Raw genomic sequence first — 26785 nt, 5'->3', positions numbered from 1 at the left:
TCAAAAATGGCGCCAAACGCTTGCAAATGCTCCCCTGAAATGTTTGGCTGTCGAAACAGGAGGCTTTTATCACAGGACAAGAAAAAAGCCCTCAGCAACTTAACCGGCGGAAAAAGATTTTTTTGAAAAATCCCTAAGCCCCGGGGTCACAATTTCAGAAAAAATCTGACTTTTGGCAATTTACTCAAAAATGGCGCCAAACACTTGCAAATGCTCCCCTGAAATGTTTGGCTGTCGAAACAGGAGACTTTTTATCACAGGACAGCAAATCAGCCCTCAGCAACTTAACCGGCGGAAAAAGATTTTTTTGAAAAATCCCTAAGCCCCGGGGTCACAATTTCCGAAAAAATCTGACTTTTGGCAATTCACTCAAAAATGGTGCGAAACGCTGGCAAATGCTCCCCTGAAATGTTTGGCTGTCGAAACACGAGGCTTTTTATCACAGGACAAGAAATCAGCCCTCAGCAACTTAACCGGCGGAAAAAGATTTTTTTGAAATATCCATAAGCCCCGGGGTCACAATTTCAGAAAAGATCTGACTTTTGGCAATTCACTCAAAAATGGCGCCAAACGCTTGCAAATGCTCCCCTGAAAGCTTTGGCGATGGAAATAGAAGGCTTTTTATCACAGGACAAGAAAACAGCACTCAGCAACTTAACCGGCGGAAAAAGATTTTTTTGAAAAATCCCTAAGCCCCGGGGTCACAATTTCAGAAAAAATCCGACTTTTGGCAATTCACTCAAAAATGGTGCCAAACGCTGGCAAATGCTCCCCTGAAATGTTTGGCTGTCGAAACAGGAGGCTTTTATTCACAAGACAAGAAATCAGCTCTCAGCAACTTAACCGGCGGAAAAAGATTTTTTTGAAAAATCCCTAAGCCGCGGGGTCACAATTTCAGAAAAAATCCGACTTTTGGCAATTCACTCAAAAATGCTGCCAAACGCTTGCAAATGCTCCGCTGAAATGTTTGGCAGTCGAAACAGAATGCTTTTTTTTCACAGGAGAAGAAATCAGCCCTCAGCAACTTAACCGGCGGAAAAAGATTTTTTTGAAATATCCATAAGCCCCGGGGTCACAATTTCAGAAAAGATCTGACTTTTGGCAATTCACTCAAAAATGGCGCCAAACGCTTGCAAATGCTCCCCTTAAATGTTTGGCAGTCGAAACAGAATGCTTTTTATCACAGGACAAGAAATCAGCCCTCAGCAACTTAACCGGCGGAAAAAGATTTTTTTGAAAAATCCCTAAGCCCCGGGGTCACAATTTCAGAAAAAAATCCGACTTTTGGCAATTCACTCAAAAATGGCGCCAAACGCTTGCAAATGCTCCCCTGAAATGTTTGGCTGTCGAAACAGGAGGCTTTTATCACAGGACAAGAAAAAAGCCCTCAGCAACTTAACCGGCGGAAAAAGATTTTTTTGAAAAATCCCTAAGCCCCGGGGTCACAATTTCAGAAAAAATCTGACTTTTGGCAATTTACTCAAAAATGGCGCCAAACACTTGCAAATGCTCCCCTGAAATGTTTGGCTGTCGAAACAGGAGACTTTTTATCACAGGACAGCAAATCAGCCCTCAGCAACTTAACCGGCGGAAAAAGATTTTTTTGAAAAATCCCTAAGCCCCGGGGTCACAATTTCCGAAAAAATCTGACTTTTGGCAATTCACTCAAAAATGGTGCGAAACGCTGGCAAATGCTCCCCTGAAATGTTTGGCTGTCGAAACACGAGGCTTTTTATCACAGGACAAGAAATCAGCCCTCAGCAACTTAACCGGCGGAAAAAGATTTTTTTGAAATATCCATAAGCCCCGGGGTCACAATTTCAGAAAAGATCTGACTTTTGGCAATTCACTCAAAAATGGCGCCAAACGCTTGCAAATGCTCCCCTGAAAGCTTTGGCGATGGAAATAGAAGGCTTTTTATCACAGGACAAGAAAACAGCACTCAGCAACTTAACCGGCGGAAAAAGATTTTTTTGAAAAATCCCTAAGCCCCGGGGTCACAATTTCAGAAAAAATCCGACTTTTGGCAATTCACTCAAAAATGGTGCCAAACGCTGGCAAATGCTCCCCTGAAATGTTTGGCTGTCGAAACAGGAGGCTTTTATTCACAAGACAAGAAATCAGCTCTCAGCAACTTAACCGGCGGAAAAAGATTTTTTTGAAAAATCCCTAAGCCGCGGGGTCACAATTTCAGAAAAAATCCGACTTTTGGCAATTCACTCAAAAATGGCGCCAAACGCTTGCAAATGCTCCCCTGAAATGTTTGGCTGTCGAAAGAGGAGGCTTTTTATCACAGGACAAGAAAAAAGCCCTCAGCAACTTAACCGGCGGAAAAAGATTTTTTTGAAAAATCCCTAAGCCCCGGGGTCACAATTTCAGAAAAAATCTGACTTTTGGCAATTTACTCAAAAATGGCGCCAAACGCTTGCAAATGCTCCCCTGAAATGTTTGGCTGTCGAAACAGGAGACTTTTTATCACAGGACAGCAAATCAGCCCTCAGCAACTTAACCGGCGGAAAAAGATTTTTTTGAAAAATCCCTAAGCCCCGGGGTCACAATTTCAGAAAAAATCTGACTTTTGGCAATTCACTCAAAAATGGTGCGAAACGCTGGCAAATGCTCCCCTGAAATGTTTGGCTGTCGAAACAGGAGGCTTTTTATCACAGGACAAGAAATCAGCCCTCAGCGACTTAACCGGCGGAAAAAGATTTTTTTGAAATATCCATAAGCCCCGGGGTCACAATTTCAGAAAAGATCTGACTTTTGGCAATTCACTCAAAAATGGCGCCAAACGCTTGCAAATGCTCCCCTTAAATGTTTGGCAGTCGAAACAGAATGCTTTTTATCACAGGACAAGAAATCAGCCCTCAGCAACTTAACCGGTGGAAAAAGATTTTTTTGAAAAATCCCTAAGCCCCGGGGTCACAATTTCAGAAAAAATCCGACTTTTGGCAATTCACTCAAAAATGTTGCCAATAGCTTGCAAATGCTCCCCTGAAAGCTTTGGCGATGGAAAAAGAAGGCTTTTTATCACAGGACAAGAAAACAGCACTCAGCAACTTAACCGGCGGAAAAAGATTTTTTTGAAAAATCCCTAAGCCCCGGGGTCACAATTTCAGAAAAAATCCGACTTTTGGCAATTCACTCAAAAATGGTGCCAAACGCTGGCAAATGCTCCCCTGAAATGTTTGGCTGTCGAAACAGGAGGCTTTTTATCACAAGACAAGAAATCAGCCCTCAGCAACTTAACCGGCGGAAAAAGATTTTTTTGAAAAATCTCTAAGCCCCGGGGTCACAATTTCAGAAAAAATCCGACTTTTGGCAATTCACTCAAAAATGGCGCCAAACGCTTGCAAATGCTCCCCTGAAATGTTTGGCAGTCGAAACAGAATGCTTTTTTTTCACAGGACAAGAAATCAACCCTCAGCAACTTAACCGGCGGAAAAAGATTTTTTTGAAAAATCCCTAAGCCCCGGGGTCACAATTTCAGAAAAAATCTGACTTTTGGCAATTCACTCAAAAATGGGGCCAAACGCTTGTAAATGCTCCCCTGAAATGTTTGGCTGTCGAAACAGGAGACTTTTTATCACAGGACAGCAAATCAGCCCTCAGCAACTTAACCGGCGGAAAAAGATTTTTTTGAAAAATCCCTAAGCCCCGGGGTCACAATTTCAGAAAAAATCCGACTTTTGGCAATTCACTCAAAAATGCTGCCAAACGCTGGAAAATGCTCCCATGAAATGTTTGGCTGTCGAAACAGGAGGCTTTTTATCACAGGACAAGAAATCAGCCCTCAGCAACTTAACCGGCGGAAAAAGATTTTTTTGAAAAATCCCTAAGCCCCGGGGTCACAATTTCAGAAAAAATCTGACTTTTGGCAATTCACTCAAAAATGGTGCGAAACGCTGGCAAATGCTCCCCTGAAATGTTTGGCTGTCGAAACACGAGGCTTTTTATCACAGGACAAGAAATCAGCCCTCAGCAACTTAACCGGCGGAAAAAGATTTTTTTGAAAAATCCCTAAGCCCCGGGGTCACAATTTCAGAAAAGATCTGACTTTTGGCAATTCACTCAAAAATGGCGCCAAACGCTTGCAAATGCTCCCCTGAAAGCTTTGGCGATGGAAATAGAAGGCTTTTTATCACAGGACAAGAAAACAGCACTCAGCAACTTAACCGGCGGAAAAAGATTTTTTTGAAAAATCCCTAAGCCCCGGGGTCACAATTTCAGAAAAAATCCGACTTTTGGCAATTCACTCAAAAATGGTGCCAAACGCTGGCAAATGGTCCCCTGAAATGTTTGGCTGTCGAAACAGGAGGCTTTTATTCACAAGACAAGAAATCAGCTCTCAGCAACTTAACCGGCGGAAAAAGATTTTTTTGAAAAATCCCTAAGCCGCGGGGTCACAATTTCAGAAAAAATCCGACTTTTGGCAATTCACTCAAAAATGGCGCCAAACGCTTGCAAATGCTCCCCTGAAATGTTTGGCTGTCGAAAGAGGAGGCTTTTTATCACAGGACAAGAAAAAAGCCCTCAGCAACTTAACCGGCGGAAAAAGATTTTTTTGAAAAATCCCTAAGCCCCGGGGTCACAATTTCAGAAAAAATCTGACTTTTGGCAATTTACTCAAAAATGGCGCCAAACGCTTGCAAATGCTCCCCTGAAATGTTTGGCTTTCGAAACAGGAGACTTTTTATCACAGGACAGCAAATCAGCCCTCAGCAACTTAACCGGCGGAAAAAGATTTTTTTGAAAAATCCCTAAGCCCCGGGGTCACAATTTCAGAAAAAATCTGACTTTTGGCAATTCACTCAAAAATGGTGCGAAACGCTGGCAAATGCTCCCCTGAAATGTTTGGCTGTCGAAACAGGAGGCTTTTTATCACAGGACAAGAAATCAGCCCTCAGCGACTTAACCGGCGGAAAAAGATTTTTTTGAAATATCCATAAGCCCCGGGGTCACAATTTCAGAAAAGATCTGACTTTTGGCAATTCACTCAAAAATGGCGCCAAACGCTTGCAAATGCTCCCCTTAAATGTTTGGCAGTCGAAACAGAATGCTTTTTATCACAGGACAAGAAATCAGCCCTCAGCAACTTAACCGGTGGAAAAAGATTTTTTTGAAAAATCCCTAAGCCCCGGGGTCACAATTTCAGAAAAAATCCGACTTTTGGCAATTCACTCAAAAATGTTGCCAATAGCTTGCAAATGCTCCCCTGAAAGCTTTGGCGATGGAAAAAGAAGGCTTTTTATCACAGGACAAGAAAACAGCACTCAGCAACTTAACCGGCGGAAAAAGATTTTTTTGAAAAATCCCTAAGCCCCGGGGTCACAATTTCAGAAAAAATCCGACTTTTGGAAATTCACTCAAAAATGGTGCCAAACGCTGGCAAATGCTCCCCTGAAATGTTTGGCTGTCGAAACAGGAGGCTTTTTATCACAAGACAAGAAATCAGCCCTCAGCAACTTAACCGGCGGAAAAAGATTTTTTTGAAAAATCTCTAAGCCCCGGGGTCACAATTTCAGAAAAAATCCGACTTTTGGCAATTCACTCAAAAATGGCGCCAAACGCTTGCAAATGCTCCGCTGAAATGTTTGGCAGTCGAAACAGAATGCTTTTTTTTCACAGGACAAGAAATCAACCCTCAGCAACTTAACCGGCGGAAAAAGATTTTTTTGAAAAATCCCTAAGCCCCGGGGTCACAATTTCAGAAAAAATCTGACTTTTGGCAATTCACTCAAAAATGGGGCCAAACGCTTGCAAATGCTCCCCTGAAATGTTTGGCTGTCGAAACAGGAGACTTTTTATCACAGGACAGCAAATCAGCCCTCAGCAACTTAACCGGCGGAAAAAGATTTTTTTGAAAAATCCCTAAGCCCCGGGGTCACAATTTCAGAAAAAATCCGACTTTTGGCAATTCACTCAAAAATGCTGCCAAACGCTGGAAAATGCTCCCATGAAATGTTAGGCTGTTGAAACAGGAGGCTTTTTATCACAGGACAAGAAATCAGCCCTCAGCAACTTAACCGGCGGAAAAAGATTTTTTTGAAAAATCCCTAAGCCCCGGGGTCACAATTTCAGAAAAAATCTGACTTTTGGCAATTCACTCAAAAATGGCGCCAAACGCTTGCAAATGCTCCCCTGAAATGTTTGGCTGTCGAAAGAGGAGGCTTTTTATCACAGGACAAGAAAAAAGCCCTCAGCAACTTAACCGGCGGAAAAACATTTTTTTGAAATATCCATAAGCCCCAGGGTCACAATTTCAGAAAAGATCTGACTTTTGGCAATTCACTCAAAAATGGCGCCAAACGTTTGCAAATGCTCCCCTTAAATGTTTGGCAGTCGAAACAGAATGCTTTTTATCACAGGACAAGAAATCAGCCCTCAGCAACTTAACCGGCGGAAAAAGATTTTTTTGAAAAATCCCTAAGCCCCGGGGTCACAATTTCAGAAAAAATCTGACTTTTGGCAATTCACTCAAAAATGGCGCCAAACGCTTGCAAATGCTCCCCTGAAATGTTTGGCTGTCGAAACAGGAGACTTTTTATCACAGGACAGCAAATCAGCCCTCAGCAACTTAACCAGCGGAAAAAGATTTTTTTGAAAAATCTCTAAGCCCCGGGGTCACAATTTCAGAAAAGATCTGACTTTTGGCAATTCACTCAAAAATGGCGCCAAACGTTTGCAAATGCTCCCCTTAAATGTTTGGCAGTCGAAACAGAATGCTTTTTATCACAGGACAAGAAATCAGCCCTCAGCAACTTAACTGGCGGAAAAAGATTTTTTTGAAAAATCCCTAAGCCCCGGGGTCACAATTTCAGAAAAAATCCGACTTTTGGCAATTCACTCAAAAATGTTGCCAATAGCTTGCAAATGCTCCCCTGAAAGCTTTGGCGATGGAAATAGAAGGCTTTTTATCACAGGACAAGAAAACAGCACTCAGCAACTTAACCGGCGGAAAAAGATTTTTTTGAAAAAACCCTAAGCCCCGGGGTCACAATTTCAGAAAAAATCCGACTTTTGGCAATTCACTCAAAAATGGCGCCAAACGCTGGAAAATGCTCCCCTGAAATGTTTGGCTGTCGAAAGAGGAGGCTTTTTATCACAGGACAAGAAATCAGCTCTCAGCAACTTAACCGGCGGAAAAAGATTTTTTTGAAAAATCCCTAAGCCCCGGGGTCACAATTTCAGAAAAAATCTGACTTTTGGCAATTCACTCAAAAATGGCGCCAAACGCTTGCAAATGCTCCCCTGAAATGTTTGGCTGTCGAAACAGGAGACTTTTTATCACAGGACAAGAAATCAGCCCTCAGCAACTTAACCGGCGGAAAAAGATTTTTTTGAAAAATCCCTAAGCCCCGGGGTCACAATTTCCGAAAAAATCTGACTTTTGGCAATTCACTCAAAAATGGTGCGAAACGCTGGCAAATGCTCCCCTGAAATGTTTGGCTGTCGAAACAGGAGGCTTTTTATCACAGGACAAGAAATCAGCCCTCAGCAACTTAACCGGCGGAAAAAGATTTTTTTGAAATATCCATAAGCCCCGGGGTCACAATTTCAGAAAAGATCTGACTTTTGGCAATTCACTCAAAAATGGCGCCAAACGCTTGCAAATGCTCCCCTTAAATGTTTGGCAGTCGAAACAGAATGCTTTTTATCACAGGACAAGAAATCAGCCCTCAGCAACTTAACCGGCGGAAAAAGATTTTTTTGAAAAATCCCTAAGCCCCGGGGTCACAATTTCAGAAAAAAATCCGACTTTTGGCAATTCACTCAAAAATGGCGCCAAACGCTTGCAAATTCTCCCCTGAAATGTTTGGCTGTCGAAACAGGAGGCTTTTTATCACAGGACAAGAAAAAAGCCCTCAGCAACTTAACCGGCGGAAAAAGATTTTTTTGAAAAATCCCTAAGCCCCGGGGTCACAATTTCAGAAAAAATCTGACTTTTGGCAATTTACTCAAAAATGGCGCCAAACGCTTGCAAATGCTCCCCTGAAATGTTTGGCTGTCAAAACAGGAGACTTTTTATCACAGGACAGCAAATCAGCCCTCAGCAACTTAACCGGCGGAAAAAGATTTTTTTGAAAAATCCCTAAGCCCCGGGGTCACAATTTCCGAAAAAATCTGACTTTTGGCAATTCACTCAAAAATGGTGCGAAACGCTGGCAAATGCTCCCCTGAAATGTTTGGCTGTCGAAACACGAGGCTTTTTATCACAGGACAAGAAATCAGCCCTCAGCAACTTAACCGGCGGAAAAAGATTTTTTTGAAATATCCATAAGCCCCGGGGTCACAATTTCAGAAAAGATCTGACTTTTGGCAATTCACTCAAAAATGGCGCCAAACGCTTGCAAATGCTCCCCTTAAATGTTTGGCAGTCGAAACAGAATGCTTTTTATCACAGGACAAGAAATCAGCCCTCAGCAACTTAACCGGCGGAAAAAGATTTTTTTGAAAAATCCCTAAGCCCCGGGGTCACAATTTCAGAAAAAATCCGACTTTTGGCAATTCACTCAAAAATGTTGCCAATAGCTTGCAAATGCTCCCCTGAAAGCTTTGGCGATGGAAAAAGAAGGCTTTTTATCACAGGACAAGAAAACAGCACTCAGCAACTTGACCGGCGGAAAAAGATTTTTTTGAAAAATCCCTAAGCCCCGGGGTCACAATTTCAGAAAAAATCCGACTTTTGGCAATTCACTCAAAAATGGTGCCAAACGCTGGCAAATGCTCCCCTGAAATGTTTGGCTGTCGAAACAGGAGGCTTTTTATCACAAGACAAGAAATCAGCCCTCAGCAACTTAACCGGCGGAAAAAGATTTTTTTGAAAAATCTCTAAGCCCCGGGGTCACAATTTCAGAAAAAATCCGACTTTTGGCAATTCACTCAAAAATGGTGCCAAACGCTGGCAAATGCTCCGCTGAAATGTTTGGCAGTCGAAACTGAATGCTTTTTTTTCACAGGACAAGAAATCAGCCCTCAGCAACTTAACCGGCGGAAAAAGATTTTTTTGAAAAATCCCTAAGCCCCGGGGTCACAATTTCAGAAAAAATCTGACTTTTGGCAATTCACTAAAAAATGGGGCCAAACGCTTGCAAATGCTCCCCTGAAATGTTTGGCTGTCGAAACAGGAGGCTTTTTATCACAGGACAAGAAATCAGCCCTCAGCAACTTAACCAGCGGAAAAAGATTTTTTTGAAAAATCTCTAAGCCCCGTGGTCACAATTTCAGAAAAAATCTGACTTTTGGCAATTCACTCAAAAATGCTGCCAAACGCTGGCAAATGCTCCCCTGAAATGTTTGGCTGTCGAAACAGAAGGCTTTTTATCACAGGAGAAGAAATCAGCCCTCAGCATCTTAACCGGCGGAAAAAGATTTTTTTGAAAAATCCCTAAGCCCCGGGGTCACAATTTCAGAAAAAATCTGACTTTTGGCAATTCACTCAAAAATGGCGCCAAACGCTTGCAAATGCTCCCCTGAAATGTTTGGCTGTCGAAAGAGGAGGCTTTTTATCACAGGACAAGAAATCAGCCCTCAGCAACTTAACCGGCGGAAAAAGATTTTTTTGAAAAATCCCTAAGCCCCGGGGTCACAATTTCAGAAAAAATCTGACTTTTGGCAATTCACTCAAAAATGGCGCCAAACGCTTGCAAATGCTCCCCTGAAATGTTTGGCTGTCGAAAGAGGAGGCTTTTTATCACAGGACAAGAAAATAGCCCTTAGCAACTTAACCGGCGGAAAAAGATTTTTTTGAAAAATCCCTAAGCCCCGGGGTCACAATTTCAGAAAAAATCTGACTTTTGGCAATTCACTCAAAAATGGCGCCAAACGCTTGCAAATGCTCCCCTGAAATGTTTGGCTGTCGAAACAGGAGACTTTTTATCACAGGACAGCAAATCAGCCCTCAGCAACTTAACCGGGGGAAAATGATTTTTTTGAAAAATCCCTAAGCCCCAGGGTCACAATTTCAGAAAAAATCCGACTTTTGGCAATTCACTCAAAAATGCTGCCAAACGCTGGCAAATGCTCCCCTGAAATGTTTGGCTGTCGAAACAGAAGGCTTTTTATCACAGGAGAAGAAATCAGCCCTCAGCATCTTAACCGGCGGAAAAAGATTTTTTTGAAATATCCATAAGCCCCGGGGTCACAATTTCAGAAAAGATCTGACTTTTGGCAATTCACTCAAAAATGGCGCCAAACGCTTGCAAATGCTCCCCTTAAATGTTTGGCAGTCGAAACAGAATGCTTTTTATCACAGGACAAGAAATCAGCCCTCAGCAACTTAACCGGCGGAAAAAGATTTTTTTGAAAAATCCCTAAGCCCCGGGGTCACAATTTCAGAAAAAAATCCGACTTTTGGCAATTCACTCAAAAATGGCGCCAAACGCTTGCAAATGCTCCCCTGAAATGTTTGGCTGTCAAAACAGGAGACTTTTTATCACAGGACAGCAAATCAGCCCTCAGCAACTTAACCGGCGGAAAAAGATTTTTTTGAAAAATCCCTAAGCCCCGGGGTCACAATTTCCGAAAAAATCTGACTTTTGGCAATTCACTCAAAAATGGTGCGAAACGCTGGCAAATGCTCCCCTGAAATGTTTGGCTGTCGAAACACGAGGCTTTTTATCACAGGACAAGAAATCAGCCCTCAGCAACTTAACCGGCGGAAAAAGATTTTTTTGAAATATCCATAAGCCCCGGGGTCACAATTTCAGAAAAGATCTGACTTTTGGCAATTCACTCAAAAATGGCGCCAAACGCTTGCAAATGCTCCCCTTAAATGTTTGGCAGTCGAAACAGAATGCTTTTTATCACAGGACAAGAAATCAGCCCTCAGCAACTTAACCGGCGGAAAAAGATTTTTTTGAAATATCCATAAGCCCCGGGGTCACAATTTCAGAAAAAATCCGACTTTTGGCAATTCACTCAAAAATGTTGCCAATAGCTTGCAAATGCTCCCCTGAAAGCTTTGGCGATGGAAAAAGAAGGCTTTTTATCACAGGACAAGAAAACAGCACTCAGCAACTTGACCGGCGGAAAAAGATTTTTTTGAAAAATCCCTAAGCCCCGGGGTCACAATTTCAGAAAAAATCCGACTTTTGGCAATTCACTCAAAAATGGTGCCAAACGCTGGCAAATGCTCCCCTGAAATGTTTGGCTGTCGAAACAGGAGGCTTTTTATCACAAGACAAGAAATCAGCCCTCAGCAACTTAACCGGCGGAAAAAGATTTTTTTGAAAAATCTCTAAGCCCCGGGGTCACAATTTCAGAAAAAATCCGACTTTTGGCAATTCACTCAAAAATGGTGCCAAACGCTGGCAAATGCTCCGCTGAAATGTTTGGCAGTCGAAACTGAATGCTTTTTTTTCACAGGACAAGAAATCAGCCCTCAGCAACTTAACCGGCGGAAAAAGATTTTTTTGAAAAATCCCTAAGCCCCGGGGTCACAATTTCAGAAAAAATCTGACTTTTGGCAATTCACTAAAAAATGGGGCCAAACTCTTGCAAATGCTCCCCTGAAATGTTTGGCTGTCGAAACAGGAGGCTTTTTATCACAGGACAAGAAATCAGCCCTCAGCAACTTAACCAGCGGAAAAAGATTTTTTTGAAAAATCTCTAAGCCCCGTGGTCACAATTTCAGAAAAAATCTGACTTTTGGCAATTCACTCAAAAATGCTGCCAAACGCTGGCAAATGCTCCCCTGAAATGTTTGGCTGTCGAAACAGAAGGCTTTTTATCACAGGAGAAGAAATCAGCCCTCAGCATCTTAACCGGCGGAAAAAGATTTTTTTGAAAAATCCCTAAGCCCCGGGGTCACAATTTCAGAAAAAATCTGACTTTTGGCAATTCACTCAAAAATGGCGCCAAACGCTTGCAAATGCTCCCCTGAAATGTTTGGCTGTCGAAAGAGGAGGCTTTTTATCACAGGACAAGAAATCAGCCCTCAGCAACTTAACCGGCGGAAAAAGATTTTTTTGAAAAATCCCTAAGCCCCGGGGTCACAATTTCAGAAAAAATCTGACTTTTGGCAATTCACTCAAAAATGGCGCCAAACGCTTGCAAATGCTCCCCTGAAATGTTTGGCTGTCGAAAGAGGAGGCTTTTTATCACAGGACAAGAAAATAGCCCTTAGCAACTTAACCGGCGGAAAAAGATTTTTTTGAAAAATCCCTAAGCCCCGGGGTCACAATTTCAGAAAAAATCTGACTTTTGGCAATTCACTCAAAAATGGCGCCAAACGCTTGCAAATGCTCCCCTGAAATGTTTGGCTGTCGAAACAGGAGACTTTTTATCACAGGACAGCAAATCAGCCCTCAGCAACTTAACCGGCGGAAAATGATTTTTTTGAAAAATCCCTAAGCCCCAGGGTCACAATTTCAGAAAAAATCCGACTTTTGGCAATTCACTCAAAAATGCTGCCAAACGCTGGCAAATGCTCCCCTGAAATGTTTGGCTGTCGAAACAGAAGGCTTTTTATCACAGGAGAAGAAATCAGCCCTCAGCATCTTAACCGGCGGAAAAAGATTTTTTTGAAAAATCCCTAAGCCCCAGGGTCACAATTTCAGAAAAAATCTGACTTTTGGCAATTCACTCAAAAATGGCGCCAAACGCTTGCAAATGCTCCCCTGAAATGTTTGGCTGTCGAAAGAGGAGGCTTTTTATCACAGGACAAGAAATCAGCCCTCAGCAACTTAACCGGCGGAAAAAGATTTTTTTGAAAAATCCCTAAGCCCCGGGGTCACAATTTCAGAAAAAATCTGACTTTTGGCAATTCACTCAAAAATGGCGCCAAACGCTTGCAAATGCTCCCCTGAAATGTTTGGCTGTCGAAAGAGGAGGCTTTTTATCACAGGACAAGAAAATAGCCCTTAGCAACTTAACCGGCGGAAAAAGATTTTTTTGAAAAATCCCTAAGCCCCGGGGTCACAATTTCAGAAAAAATCTGACTTTTGGCAATTCACTCAAAAATGGCGCCAAACGCTTGCAAATGCTCCCCTGAAATGTTTGGCTGTCGAAACAAGAGACTTTTTATCACAGGACAGCAAATCAGCCCTCAGCAACTTAACCGGCGGAAAATGATTTTTTTGAAAAATCCCTAAGCCCCGGGGTCACAATTTCAGAAAAAATCTGACTTTTGGCAATTCACTCAAAAATGGTGCGAAATGCCGGCAAATGCTCCCCTGAAATGTTTGGCTGTCGAAACAGGAGGCTTTTTATCACAGGACAAGAAATCAGCCCTCAGCAACTTAACCGGCGGAAAAAGCTTTTTTTGAAATATCCATAAGCCCCGGGGTCACAATTTCAGAAAAGATCTGACTTTTGGCAATTCACTCAAAAATGGCGCCAAACGCTTGCAAATGCTCCCCTTAAATGTTTGGCAGTCGAAACAGAATGCTTTTTATCACAGGACAAGAAATCAGCCCTCAGCAACTTAACCGGCGGAAAAAGATTTTTTTGAAAAATCCCTAAGCCCCGGGGTCACAATTTTAGAAAAAATCCGACTTTTGGCAATTCACTCAAAAATGGTGCCAAACGCTTGCAAATGCTCCGCTGAAATGTTTGGCAGTCGAAACAGAATGCTTTTTTTTCACAGGACAAGCAATCAGCCCTCAGCAACTTAACCGGCGGAAAAAGATTTTTTTGAAAAATCCCTAAGCCCCGGGGTCACAATTTCAGAAAAAAATCCGACTTTTGGCAATTCACTCAAAAATGGTGCCAAACGCTGGCAAATGCTCCCCTGAAATGTTTGGCTGTCGAAACAGGAGGCTTTTTATCACAAGACAAGAAATCAGCCCTCAGCAACTTAACCGGCGGAAAAAGATTTTTTTGAAAAATCTCTAAGCCCCGGGGTCACAATTTCAGAAAAAATCCGACTTTTGGCAATTCACTCAAAAATGCTGCCAAACGCTGGAAAATGCTCCCCTGAAATGTTTGGCTGTCGAAACAGGAGGCTTTTTATCACAGGACAAGAAATCAGCCCTCAGCAACTTAACAGGCGGAAAAAGATTTTTTTGAAAAATCCCTAAGCCCCGGGGTCACAATTTCAGAAAAAATCCGACTTTTGGCAATTCACTCAAAAATGCTGCCAAACGCTTGCCAATGCTCCCCTTAAATGTTTGGCAGTCGAAACAGAATGCTTTTTATCACAGGACAAGAAATCAGCCCTCAGCAACTTAACCGGCGGAAAAAGATTGTTTTGAAAAATCCCTAAGCCCCGGGTTCACAATTTCAGAAAAAATCCAACTTTTGGCAATTCACTCAAAAATGGTGCGAAACGCTGGCAAATGCTCCCCTGAAATGTTTGGCTGTCGAAACAGGAGGCTTTTTATCACAAGACAAGAAATCAGCCCTCAGCAACTTAACCGGCGGAAAAAGATTTTTTTGAAAAATCCCTAAGCCCCGGGGTCACAATTTCAGAAAAAATCCGACTTTTGGCAATTCACTCAAAAATGCTGCCAAACGCTTGCCAATGCTCCCCTTAAATGTTTGGCAGTCGAAACAGAATGCTTTTTATCACAGGACAAGAAATCAGCCCTCAGCAACTTAACCGGCGGAAAAAGATTGTTTTGAAAAATCCCTAAGCCCCGGGGTCACAATTTCAGAAAAAATCCAACTTTTGGCAATTCACTCAAAAATGGTGCGAAACGCTGGCAAATGCTCCCCTGAAATGTTTGGCTGTCGAAATAGGAGGCTTTTTATCACAAGACGAGAAATCAGCCCTCAGCAACTTAACCGGCGGAAAAAGATTTTTTTGAAAAATCTCTAAGCCCCGGGGTCACAATTTCAGAAAAAATCCGACTTTTGGCAATTCACTCAAAAATGGTGCCAAACGCTTGCAAATGCTCCGCTGAAATGTTTGGCAGTCGAAACAGAATGCTTTTTTTTCACAGGACAAGCAATCAGCCCTCAGCAACTTAACCGGCGGAAAAAGATTTTTTTGAAAAATCCCTAAGCCCCGGGGTCACAATTTCAGAAAAAAATCCGACTTTTGGCAATTCACTCAAAAATGGTGCCAAACGCTGGCAAATGCTCCCCTGAAATGTTTGGCTGTCGAAACAGGAGGCTTTTTATCACAAGACAAGAAATCAGCCCTCAGCAACTTAACCGGCGGAAAAAGATTTTTTTGAAAAATCTCTAAGCCCCGGGGTCACAATTTCAGAAAAAATCCGACTTTTGGCAATTCACTCAAAAATGCTGCCAAACGCTGGAAAATGCTCCCCTGAAATGTTTGGCTGTCGAAACAGGAGGCTTTTTATCACAGGACAAGAAATCAGCCCTCAGCAACTTAGCAGGCGGAAAAAGATTTTTTTGAAAAATCCCTAAGCCCCGGGGTCACAATTTCAGAAAAAATCCGACTTTTGGCAATTCACTCAAAAATGCTGCCAAACGCTTGCCAATGCTCCCCTTAAATGTTTGGCAGTCGAAACAGAATGCTTTTTATCACAGGACAAGAAATCAGCCCTCAGCAACTTAACCGGCGGAAAAAGATTGTTTTGAAAAATCCCTAAGCCCCGGGTTCACAATTTCAGAAAAAATCCAACTTTTGGCAATTCACTCAAAAATGGTGCGAAACGCTGGCAAATGCTCCCCTGAAATGTTTGGCTGTCGAAACAGGAGGCTTTTTATCACAAGACAAGAAATCAGCCCTCAGCAACTTAACCGGCGGAAAAAGATTTTTTTGAAAAATCCCTAAGCCCCGGGGTCACAATTTCAGAAAAAATCCGACTTTTGGCAATTCACTCAAAAATGCTGCCAAACGCTTGCCAATGCTCCCCTTAAATGTTTGGCAGTCGAAACAGAATGCTTTTTATCACAGGACAAGAAATCAGCCCTCAGCAACTTAACCGGCGGAAAAAGATTGTTTTGAAAAATCCCTAAGCCCCGGGGTCACAATTTCAGAAAAAATCCAACTTTTGGCAATTCACTCAAAAATGGTGCGAAACGCTGGCAAATGCTCCCCTGAAATGTTTGGCTGTCGAAACAGGAGGCTTTTTATCACAAGACAAGAAATCAGCCCTCAGCAACTTAACCGGCGGAAAAAGATTTTTTTGAAAAATCTCTAAGCCCCAGGGTCACAATTTCAGAAAAAATCCGACTTTTGGCAATTCACTCAAAAATGGTGCCAAACGCTTGCAAATGCTCCGCTGAAATGTTTGGCAGTCGAAACAGAATGCTTTTTTTTTCACAGGACAAGAAATCAGCCCTCAGCAACTTAACCGGCGGAAAAAGATTTTTTTGAAAAATCCCTAAGCCCCAGGGTCACAATTTCAGAAAAAATCCGACTTTTGGCAATTCACTCAAAAATGCTGCCAAACGCTGGAAAATGCTCCGCTGAAATGTTTGGCAGTCGAAACAGAATGCTTTTTTTTACAGGACAAGCAATCAGCCCTCAGCAACTTAACCGGCGGAAAAAGATTTTTTTGAAAAATCCCTAAGCCCCGGGGTCACAATTTCAGAAAAAAATCTGACTTTTGGCAATTCACTCAAAAATGGTGCCAAACGCTGGCAATTGTTCCCCTGAAATGTTTGGCTGTCGAAACAGGAGGCTTTTTATCACAAGACAAGAAATCAGCCCTCAGCAACTTAACCGGCGGAAAAAGATTTTTTTGAAAAATCTCTAAGCCCCGGGGTCACAATTTCAGAAAAAATCCGACTTTTGGCAATTCACTCAAAAATGTTGCCAAACGCTGGAAAATGCTCCCCTGAAATGTTTGGCTGTCGAAACAGGAGGCTTTTTATCACAGGACAAGAAATCAGCCCTCAGCAACTTAACAGGCGGAAAAAGATTTTTTTGAAAAATCCCTAAGCCCCGGGGTCACAATTTCAGAAAAAATCCGACTTTTGGCAATTCACTCAAAAATGCTGCCAAACGCTTGCAAATGCTCCGCTGAAATGTTTGGCAGTCGAAACAGAATGCTTTTTTTTCACAGGAGAAGAAATCAGCCCTCAGCAACTTAACCGGCGGAAAAAGATTTTTTTGAAAAATCCCTAAGCCCCGGGGTCACAATTTCAGAAAAAATCCGACTTTTGGCAATTCACTCAAAAATGCTGCCAAACGCTGGAAAATGCTCCGCTGAAATGTTTGGCAGTCGAAACAGAATGCTTTTTTTTCACAGGACAAGCAATCAGCCCTCAGCAACTTAACCGGCGGAAAAAGATTTTTTTGAAAAATCCCTAAGCCCCGGGGTCACAATTTCAGAAAAAAATCCGACTTTTGGCAATTCACTCAAAAATGGTGCCAAACGCTGGCAAATGCTCCCCTGAAATTTTTGGCTGTCGAAACAGGAGGCTTTTTATCACAAGACAAGAAATCAGCCCTCAGCAACTTAACCGGCGGAAAAAGATTTTTTTGAAAAATCTCTAAGCCCCGGGGTCACAATTTCAGAAAAAATCCGACTTTTGGCAATTCACTCAAAAATGCTGCCAAACGCTGGAAAATGCTCCCCTGAAATGTTTGGCTGTCGAAACAGGAGGCTTTTTATCACAGGACAAGAAATCAGCCCTCAGCAACTTAACAGGCGGAAAAAGATTTTTTTGAAAAATCCCTAAGCCCCGGGGTCACAATTTCAGAAAAAATCCGACTTTTGGCAATTCACTCAAAAATGCTGCCAAACGCTTGCAAATGCTCCGCTGAAATGTTTGGCAGTCGAAACAGAATGCTTTTTTTTCACAGGAGAAGAAATCAGCCCTCAGCAACTTAACCGGCGGAAAAAGATTTTTTTGAAAAATCCCTAAGCCCCGGGGTCACAATTTCAGAAAAAATCCGACTTTTGGCAATTCACTCAAAAATGCTGCCAAACGCTTGCCAATGCTCCCCTTAAATGTTTGGCAGTCGAAACAGAATGCTTTTTATCACAGGACAAGAAATCAGCCCTCAGCAACTTAACCGGCGGAAAAAGATTGTTTTGAAAAATCCCTAAGCCCCGGGGTCACAATTTCAGAAAAAATCCAACTTTTGGCAATTCACTCAAAAATGGTGCGAAACGCTGGCAAATGCTCCCCTGAAATGTTTGGCTGTCGAAACAGGAGGCTTTTTATCACAAGACAAGAAATCAGCCCTCAGCAACTTAACCGGCGGAAAAAGATTTTTTTGAAAAATCTCTAAGCCCCGGGGTCACAATTTCAGAAAAAATCCGACTTTTGGCAATTCACTCAAAAATGGTGCCAAACGCTTGCAAATGCTCCGCTGAAATGTTTGGCAGTCGAAACAGAATGCTTTTTTTTTCACAGGACAAGAAATCAGCCCTCAGCAACTTAACCGGCGGAAAAAGATTTTTTTGAAAAATCCCTAAGCCCCAGGGTCACAATTTCAGAAAAAATCCGACTTTTGGCAATTCACTCAAAAATGCTGCCAAACGCTGGAAAATGCTCCGCTGAAATGTTTGGCAGTCGAAACAGAATGCTTTTTTTTCACAGGACAAGCAATCAGCCCTCAGCAACTTAACCGGCGGAAAAAGATTTTTTTGAAAAATCCCTAAGCCCCGGGGTCACAATTTCAGAAAAAAATCCGACTTTTGGCAATTCACTCAAAAATGGTGCCAAACGCTGGCAAATGCTCCCCTGAAATTTTTGGCTGTCGAAACAGGAGGCTTTTTATCACAAGACAAGAAATCAGCCCTCAGCAACTTAACCGGCGGAAAAAGATTTTTTTGAAAAATCTCTAAGCCCCGGGGTCACAATTTCAGAAAAAATCCGACTTTTGGCAATTCACTCAAAAATGTTGCCAAACGCTGGAAAATGCTCCCCTGAAATGTTTGGCTGTCGAAACAGGAGGCTTTTTATCACAGGACAAGAAATCAGCCCTCAGCAACTTAACAGGCGGAAAAAGATTTTTTTGAAAAATCCCTAAGCCCCGGGGTCACAATTTCAGATAAAATCCGACTTTTGGCAATTCACTCAAAAATGCTGCCAAACGCTTGCAAATGCTCCGCTGAAATGTTTGGCAGTCGAAACAGAATGCTTTTTTTTCACAGGAGAAGAAATCAGCCCTCAGCAACTTAACCGGCGGAAAAAGATTTTTTTGAAAAATCCCTAAGCCCCGGGGTCACAATTTCAGAAAAAATCCGACTTTTGGCAATTCACTCAAAAATGGTGCCAAACGCTGGCAAATGTTCCCCTGAAATGTTTGGCAGTCGAAACAGAATGCTTTTTATCACAGGACAAGAAATCAGCCCTCAGTAACTTAACTGGCGGAAAAAGATTTTTTTGAAAAATGACGAAGCCCCGGGGTCACAATTTCAGAAAAAATCTGGCTTTTGGCAATTCACTCAAAAATGGCGCCAAACGCTTGCAAATGCTCCCCTGAAATGTTTGGCTGTCGAAACAGGGGGCTTTTTATCACAGGACAAGAAATCAGCCCTCAGCAACTTAACAGGCGGAAAAAGATTTTTTTGAAAAATCTCTAAGCCCCGGGGTCACAATTTCAGAAAAAATCCGACTTTTGGCAATTCACTCAAAAATGCTGCCAAACGCTGGAAAATGCTCCCCTGAAATGTTTGGCTGTCGAAACAGGAGGCTTTTTATCACAAGACAAGAAATCAGCCCTCAGCAACTTAACCGGCGGAAAAAGATTTTTTTGAAAAATCCCTAAGCCCCGGGGTCACAATTTTAGAAAAAATCCGACTTTTGGCAATTCACTCAAAAATCCTGCCAAACGCTGGAAAATGCTCCCCTGAAATGTTTGGCTGTCGAAACAGGAGGCTTTTTATCACAGGACAAGAAATCAGCCCTCAGCAACTTAACAGGCGGAAAAAGATTTTTTTGAAAAATCCCTAAGCCCCGGGGTCACAATTTCAGAAAAAATCCGACTTTTGGCAATTCACTCAAAAATGCTGCCAAACGCTTGCAAATGCTCCGCTGAAATGTTTGGCAGTCGAAACAGAATGCTTTTTATCACAGGACAAGAAATCAGCCCTCAGCAACTTAACCGGCGGAAAAAGATTTTTTTGAAAAATCCCTAAGCCCCGGGGTCACAATTTTAGAAAAAATCCGACTTTTGGCAATTCACTCAAAAATGTTGCCAATAGCTTGCAAATGCTCCCCTGAAAGCTTTGGCGATGGAAATAGAAGGCTTTTTATCACAGGACAAGAAAACAGCACTCAGCAACTTAACCGGCGGAAAAAGATTTTTTTGAAAAATCCCTAAGCCCCGGGGTCACAATTTCAGAAAAAATCCGACTTTAGGCAATTCACTCAAATATGGTGCCAAACGCTGGCAAATGCTCCCCTGAAATGTTTGGCTGTCGAAATAGGAGGCTTTTTATCACAAGACGAGAAATCAGCCCTCAGCAACTTAACCGGCGGAAAAAGATTTTTTTGAAAAATCTCTAAGCCCCGGGGTCACAATTTCAGAAAAAATCCGACTTTTGGCAATTCACTCAAAAATGGTGCCAAACGCTTGCAAATGCTCCGCTGAAATGTTTGGCAGTCGAAACAGAATGCTTTTTTTTCACAGGACAAGCAATCAGCCCTCAGCAACTTAACCGGCGGAAAAAGATTTTTTTGAAAAATCCCTAAGCCCCGGGGTCACAATTTCAGAAAAAAATCCGACTTTTGGCAATTCACTCAAAAATGGTGCCAAACGCTGGCAAATGCTCCCCTGAAATGTTTGGCTGTCGAAACAGGAGGCTTTTTATCACAAGACAAGAAATCAGCCCTCAGCAACTTAACCGGCGGAAAAAGATTTTTTTGAAAAATCTCTAAGCCCCGGGGTCACAATTTCAGAAAAAATCCGACTTTTGGCAATTCACTCAAAAATGCTGCCAAACGCTGGAAAATGCTCCCCTGAAATGTTTGGCTGTCGAAACAGGAGGCTTTTTATCACAGGACAAGAAATCAGCCCTCAGCAACTTAACAGGCGGAAAAAGATTTTTTTGAAAAATCCCTAAGCCCCGGGGTCACAATTTCAGAAAAAATCCGACTTTTGGCAATTCACTCAAAAATGCTGCCAAACGCTTGCCAATGCTCCCCTTAAATGTTTGGCAGTCGAAACAGAATGCTTTTTATCACAGGACAAGAAATCAGCCCTCAGCAACTTAACCGGCGGAAAAAGATTGTTTTGAAAAATCCCTAAGCCCCGGGTTCACAATTTCAGAAAAAATCCAACTTTTGGCAATTCACTCAAAAATGGTGCGAAACGCTGGCAAATGCTCCCCTGAAATGTTTGGCTGTCGAAACAGGAGGCTTTTTATCACAAGACAAGAAATCAGCCCTCAGCAACTTAACCGGCGGAAAAAGATTTTTTTGAAAAATCCCTAAGCCCCGGGGTCACAATTTCAGAAAAAATCCGACTTTTGGCAATTCACTCAAAAATGCTGCCAAACGCTTGCCAATGCTCCCCTTAAATGTTTGGCAGTCGAAACAGAATGCTTTTTATCACAGGACAAGAAATCAGCCCTCAGCAACTTAACCGGCGGAAAAAGATTGTTTTGAAAAATCCCTAAGCCCCGGGGTCACAATTTCAGAAAAAATCCAACTTTTGGCAATTCACTCAAAAATGGTGCGAAACGCTGGCAAATGCTCCCCTGAAATGTTTGGCTGTCGAAACAGGAGGCTTTTTATCACAAGACAAGAAATCAGCCCTCAGCAACTTAACCGGCGGAAAAAGATTTTTTTGAAAAATCTCTAAGCCCCAGGGTCACAATTTCAGAAAAAATCCGACTTTTGGCAATTCACTCAAAAATGGTGCCAAACGCTTGCAAATGCTCCGCTGAAATGTTTGGCAGTCGAAACAGAATGCTTTTTTTTTCACAGGACAAGAAATCAGCCCTCAGCAACTTAACCGGCGGAAAAAGATTTTTTTGAAAAATCCCTAAGCCCCAGGGTCACAATTTCAGAAAAAATCCGACTTTTGGCAATTCACTCAAAAATGCTGCCAAACGCTGGAAAATGCTCCGCTGAAATGTTTGGCAGTCGAAACAGAATGCTTTTTTTTCACAGGACAAGCAATCAGCCCTCAGCAACTTAACCGGCGGAAAAAGATTTTTTTGAAAAATCCCTAAGCCCCGGGGTCACAATTTCAGAAAAAAATCTGACTTTTGGCAATTCACTCAAAAATGGTGCCAAACGCTGGCAATTGTTCCCCTGAAATGTTTGGCTGTCGAAACAGGAGGCTTTTTATCACAAGACAAGAAATCAGCCCTCAGCAACTTAACCGGCGGAAAAAGATTTTTTTGAAAAATCCCTAAGCCCCGGGGTCACAATTTCAGAAAAAATCCGACTTTTGGCAATTCACTCAAAAATGCTGCCAAACGCTTGCAAATGCTCCGCTGAAATGTTTGGCAGTCGAAACAGAATGCTTTTTTTTCACAGGAGAAGAAATCAGCCCTCAGCAACTTAACCGGCGGAAAAAGATTTTTTTGAAAAATCCCTAAGCCCCGGGGTCACAATTTCAGAAAAAATCCGACTTTTGGCAATTCACTCAAAAATGCTGCCAAACGCTTGCCAATGCTCCCCTTAAATGTTTGGCAGTCGAAACAGAATGCTTTTTATCACAGGACAAGAAATCAGCCCTCAGCAACTTAACCGGCGGAAAAAGATTGTTTTGAAAAATCCCTAAGCCCCGGGGTCACAATTTCAGAAAAAATCCAACTTTTGGCAATTCACTCAAAAATGGTGCGAAACGCTGGCAAATGCTCCCCTGAAATGTTTGGCTGTCGAAACAGGAGGCTTTTTATCACAAGACAAGAAATCAGCCCTCAGCAACTTAACCGGCGGAAAAAGATTTTTTTGAAAAATCTCTAAGCCCCGGGGTCACAATTTCAGAAAAAATCCGACTTTTGGCAATTCACTCAAAAATGGTGCCAAACGCTTGCAAATGCTCCGCTGAAATGTTTGGCAGTCGAAACAGAATGCTTTTTTTTTCACAGGACAAGAAATCAGCCCTCAGCAACTTAACCGGCGGAAAAAGATTTTTTTGAAAAATCCCTAAGCCCCAGGGTCACAATTTCAGAAAAAATCCGACTTTTGGCAATTCACTCAAAAATGCTGCCAAACGCTGGAAAATGCTCCGCTGAAATGTTTGGCAGTCGAAACAGAATGCTTTTTTTTCACAGGACAAGCAATCAGCCCTCAGCAACTTAACCGGCGGAAAAAGATTTTTTTGAAAAATCCCTAAGCCCCGGGGTCACAATTTCAGAAAAAAATCCGACTTTTGGCAATTCACTCAAAAATGGTGCCAAACGCTGGCAAATGCTCCCCTGAAATTTTTGGCTGTCGAAACAGGAGGCTTTTTATCACAAGACAAGAAATCAGCCCTCAGCAACTTAACCGGCGGAAAAAGATTTTTTTGAAAAATCTCTAAGCCCCGGGGTCACAATTTCAGAAAAAATCCGACTTTTGGCAATTCACTCAAAAATGCTGCCAAACGCTGGAAAATGCTCCCCTGAAATGTTTGGCTGTCGAAACAGGAGGCTTTTTATCACAGGACAAGAAATCAGCCCTCAGCAACTTAACCGGCGGAAAAAGATTTTTTTGAAAAATCCCTAAGCCCCGGGGTCACAATTTCAGAAAAAATCCGACTTTTGGCAATTCACTCAAAAATGCTGCCAAACGCTTGCAAATGCTCCGCTGAAATGTTTGGCAGTCGAAACAGAATGCTTTTTTTTCACAGGACAAGAAATCAGCCCTCAGCAACTTAACCGGCGGAAAAAGATTTTTTTGAAAAATCCCTAAGCCCCGGGGTCACAATTTCAGAAAAAATCCGACTTTTGGCAATTCACTCAAAAATGCTGCCAAACGCTTGCCAATGCTCCCCTTAAATGTTTGGCTGTCGAAACAGAATGCTTTTTATCACAGGACAAGAAATCAGCCCTCAGCAACTTAACCGGCGGAAAAAGATTGTTTTGAAAAATCCCTAAGCCCCGGGGTCACAATTTCAGAAAAAATCCAACTTTTGGCAATTCACTCAAAAATGGTGCGAAACGCTGGCAAATGCTCCCCTGAAATGTTTGGCTGTCGAAACAGGAGGCTTTTTATCACAAGACAAGAAATCAGCCCTCAGCAACTTAACCGGCGGAAAAAGATTTTTTTGAAAAATCTCTAAGCCCCGGGGTCACAATTTCAGAAAAAATCCGACTTTTGGCAATTCACTCAAAAATGGTGCCAAACGCTTGCAAATGCTCCGCTGAAATGTTTGGCAGTCGAAACAGAATGCTTTTTTTTTCACAGGACAAGAAATCAGCCCTCAGCAACTTAACCGGCGGAAAAAGATTTTTTTGAAAAATCCCTAAGCCCCAGGGTCACAATTTCAGAAAAAATCCGACTTTTGGCAATTCACTCAAAAATGCTGCCAAACGCTGGAAAATGCTCCGCTGAAATGTCTGGCAGTCGAAACAGAATGCTTTTTTTTCACAGGACAAGCAATCAGCCCTCAGCAACTTAACCGGCGGAAAAAGATTTTTTTGAAAAATCCCTAAGCCCCGGGGTCACAATTTCAGAAAAAAATCCGACTTTTGGCAATTCACTCAAAAATGGTGCCAAACGCTGGCAAATGCTCCCCTGAAATTTTTGGCTGTCGAAACAGGAGGCTTTTTATCACAAGACAAGAAATCAGCCCTCAGCAACTTAACCGGCGGAAAAAGATTTTTTTGAAAAATCTCTAAGCCCCGGGGTCACAATTTCAGAAAAAATCCGACTTTTGGCAATTCACTCAAAAATGCTGCCAAACGCAGGAAAATGCTCCCCTGAAATGTTTGGCTGTCGAAACAGGAGGCTTTTTATCACAGGACAAGAAATCAGCCCTCAGCAACTTAACAGGCGGAAAAAGATTTTTTTGAAAAATCCCTAAGCCCCGGGGTCACAATTTCAGAAAAAATCTGACTTTTGGCAATTCACTCAAAAATGCTGCCAAACGCTTGCAAATGCTCCGCTGAAATGTTTGGCAGTCGAAACAGAATGCTTTTTTTTCACAGGAGAAGAAATCAGCCCTCAGCAACTTAACCGGCGGAAAAAGATTTTTTTGAAAAATCCCTAAGCCCCGGGGTCACAATTTCAGAAAAAATCCGACTTTTGGCAATTCACTCAAAAATGGTGCCAAACGCTGGCAAATGTTCCCCTGAAATGTTTGGCAGTCGAAACAGAATGCTTTTTATCACAGGACAAGAAATCAGCCCTCAGTAACTTAACTGGCGGAAAAAGATTTTTTTGAAAAATGACGAAGCCCCGGGGTCACAATTTCAGAAAAAATCTGGCTTTTGGCAATTCACTCAAAAATGGCGCCAAACGCTTGCAAATGCTCCCCTGAAATGTTTGGCTGTCGAAAAAGGGGGCTTTTTATCACAGGACAAGAAATCAGCCCTCAGCAACTTAACAGGCGGAAAAAGATTTTTTTGAAAAATCTCTAAGCCCCGGGGTCACAATTTCAGAAAAAATCCGACTTTTGGCAATTCACTCAAAAATGCTGCCAAACGCTGGAAAATGCTCCCCTGAAATTTTTGGCTGTCGAAACAGGAGGCTTTTTATCACAAGACAAGAAATCAGCCCTCAGCAACTTAACCGGCGGAAAAAGATTTTTTTGAAAAATCTCTAAGCCCCGGGGTCACAATTTCAGAAAAAATCCGACTTTTGGCAATTCACTCAAAAATGCTGCCAAACGCTGGAAAATGCTCCCCTGAAATGTTTGGCTGTCGAAACGGGAGGCTTTTTATCACAGGACAAGAAATCAGCCCTCAGCAACTTAACAGGCGGAAAAAGATTTTTTTGAAAAATCCCTAAGCCCCGGGGTCACAATTTCAGAAAAAATCCGACTTTTGGCAATTCACTCAAAAATGCTGCCAAACGCTTGCAAATGCTCCGCTGAAATGTTTGGCAGTCGAAACAGAATGCTTTTTTTTCACAGGAGAAGAAATCAGCCCTCAGCAACTTAACCGGCGGAAAAAGATTTTTTTGAAAAATCCCTAAGCCCCGGGGTCACAATTTCAGAAAAAATCCGACTTTTGGCAATTCACTCAAAAATGCTGCCAAACGCTTGCCAATGCTCCCCTTAAATGTTTGGCAGTCGAAACAGAATGCTTTTTATCACAGGACAAGAAATCAGCCCTCAGCAACTTAACCGGAGAAAAAAGATTTTTTTGAAAAATCCCTAAGCCCTGGGGTCACAATTTCAGAAAAAATCCGACTTTTGGCAATTCACTCAAAAATGGTGCCAAACGCTGGCAAATGTTCCCCTGAAATGTTTGGCAGTCGAAACAGAATGCTTTTTATCACAGGACAAGAAATCAGCCCTCAGTAACTTAACTGGCGGAAAAAGATTTTTTTGAAAAATGACGAAGCCCCGGGGTCACAATTTCAGAAAAAATCTGGCTTTTGGCAATTCACTCAAAAATGGCGCCAAACGCTTGCAAATGCTCCCCTGAAATGTTTGGCTGTCGAAACAGGGGGCTTTTTATCACAGGACAAGAAATCAGCCCTCAGCAACTTAACAGGCGGAAAAAGATTTTTTTGAAAAATCTCTAAGCCCCGGGGTCACAATTTCAGAAAAAATCCGACTTTTGGCAATTCACTCAAAAATGCTGCCAAACGCTGGAAAATGCTCCCCTGAAATGTTTGGCAGTCGAAACAGAATGCTTTTTTTTCACAGGACAAGAAATCAGCCCTCAGCAACTTAACCGGCGGAAAAAGATTTTTTGGAAAAATCCCTAAGCCCCGGGGTCACAATTTCAGAAAAAATCCGACTTTTGGCAATTCACTCAAAAATGCTGCCAAACGCTGGAAAATGCTCCCCTGAAATGTTTGGCTGTCGAAACAGGAGGCTTTTTATCACAGGACAAGAAATCAGCCCTCAGCAACTTAA

Source organism: Podarcis melisellensis, assembly GCF_964234715.1.
Source record: "Podarcis melisellensis genome assembly, chromosome: 13".
Lineage (NCBI taxonomy): Eukaryota > Metazoa > Chordata > Lepidosauria > Squamata > Lacertidae > Podarcis > Podarcis melisellensis.
The sequence above is the reverse complement of the archived record's forward strand: the minus strand, read 5'-3'. Positions refer to the sequence as shown.